This window comes from Nematolebias whitei, chromosome 12 (assembly GCF_014905685.2).
Source record: "Nematolebias whitei isolate Nwh7 chromosome 12, NemWhi1, whole genome shotgun sequence".
Classification (NCBI taxonomy): Eukaryota; Metazoa; Chordata; class Actinopteri; order Cyprinodontiformes; family Rivulidae; genus Nematolebias; species Nematolebias whitei.
Window position 1 is genome coordinate 37,252,667 of NC_056509.1, and position 1,821 is coordinate 37,254,487.

A 1,821-nucleotide genomic window follows, 5' to 3' on the forward strand; every position below is an offset into this window, starting at 1 on the left:
AGATGATGGGAGGTAATCTTCATGTTGTTTAAAAAAAAAAAAAAAAAATCAAAATAAAAAATGTCAAAAAATGCACAGTGGTTAAATCCGATCCCCCCTCTTTTCTTGGTGTGAGGGCTTAAATCCCCCTCGCAAATTCTTCTACGTGCTGTTGGGCAAAAGCAGGGGAAACGGCGGCCCTGGATGCGCAAGATCACGGCATGGTCACTTCTCCTAAATCCGCTCGCGATGCCGGCATGGTTCCTCCACCCCCCAGTGTCCTTCTCCGTCTTCACTGCGCCAACAAACGGCAATCCTCGGGCTCGATGGACGGTGGAACATCCATGTCGGAGGGATCCGGTGGAGAGGAGGCTGAGGAGGAGGGAGGGAGCCCGAGCATGGGCTGTGGGTGAGTTACTAGAGAGAGAGAAGGGGGGGCGGAGGGGCTGGAGAGCGCCAAGCAGAGGATACAGCAGCGATATGCAGCCTCCTATGAGGCTCTCTGTGTTGCCTGCGCTCCCACTACTGCACTGCTGCACAGATTCTGACGTGGAGCCTATGCTGGTGCTGTGCACGCGCATAGGAGAGAGAGAGAGAGAGAGAGAGAGAGAGAGAGAGAGAGAGAGAGAGAGAGAGAGAGAGAGAGAGAGAGAGAGAGAGAGCAAACAGAAAATGGACAGGGACTGGATAAATAATTGGCAGTGAGGGATTAAAAACACTTCAATATTATTTTGTGTGCAGTGCAACAACTTGGTGATGCGTTTAAGTGATTTGGGAGAAAAAACAAAACGATATGAAGGTGAACAGGCTGTACCTGTAACATCACAGTTCATGATCAATAATCCAGGTAATAAATCCAACAAAGTCAAGTCAGTTCCTCTGGATGGTTTCTTTGTGTTGAAACGATTCATCTCTCATCCAAGGGACTTCTTCAGTCCGAGGAGCCACAACAAACTTAGTCCCATAAGTAGCACACTCACACAGCCAACCAGTTTGATGGTGATAAACTGGACACTGGATTTGTTACCTGGATTATTGAGCATGAGCGTTGATGTTTTGAATCACTTTGGCCATGGCTGCCTCAGACGAGTTGGCGGGGGAGAGGGCGGACTCCAGAAACTATTTTATCACCACCATCTCTTGGATGAGAGATGAAACATTTCAATACAAAGAAACCGTCCAGAGGACCCGACTTAACTTTGTTGTCTGTACTTGTAACCTCACAGCAGAGTGAACTGAACCAGTTCAATCCAGTCCATGTGGAATTAAAAGCCCAGCAGTCCTTGAAGCGATGCATGTCGCCCGCTATCTTGGTTGAGCCGTGTTGGTTTTCATCAAACCATGAAAATCTTTTAATGCAGTCTCATGCTTGGCTAGATGTCACGTTTAGATTATGTGTTGTGAATAACTCAGTTATTGAAACACCAATTTATAACTTAATCCATAAAATCAGCTGAGTTGTCATAGTTTTTGTGTTTGCTAGAGTTGACTTGCTGTGGGGACCATCCTGAAATAGAATAACTTGAAAAGTGGATCAGTTATTTCCTGAAGATTCCACTAAAATTCATTCAGTGGTTCACGAGATATTTTGTTAACAGAGAGAGTTAACTGTAACGACTCAAAAAAAACAAAAAAACAACAACTAAGATTGTGCATAATCTATTAGAGCTCGTTGGTTTCAGCTTCTGTCCCATCACACATCAACTCAATCATTTGTAAAATTGACCGTTTTGAATAGGCTTCACTCCAAAACTGAATCAGTTATAAATACGTATACGTTCAATGAGTTCCCTCTGCAAGCTTAATTAAAATCTGTCCGGCGGTTCAATAAATATTTCGCTA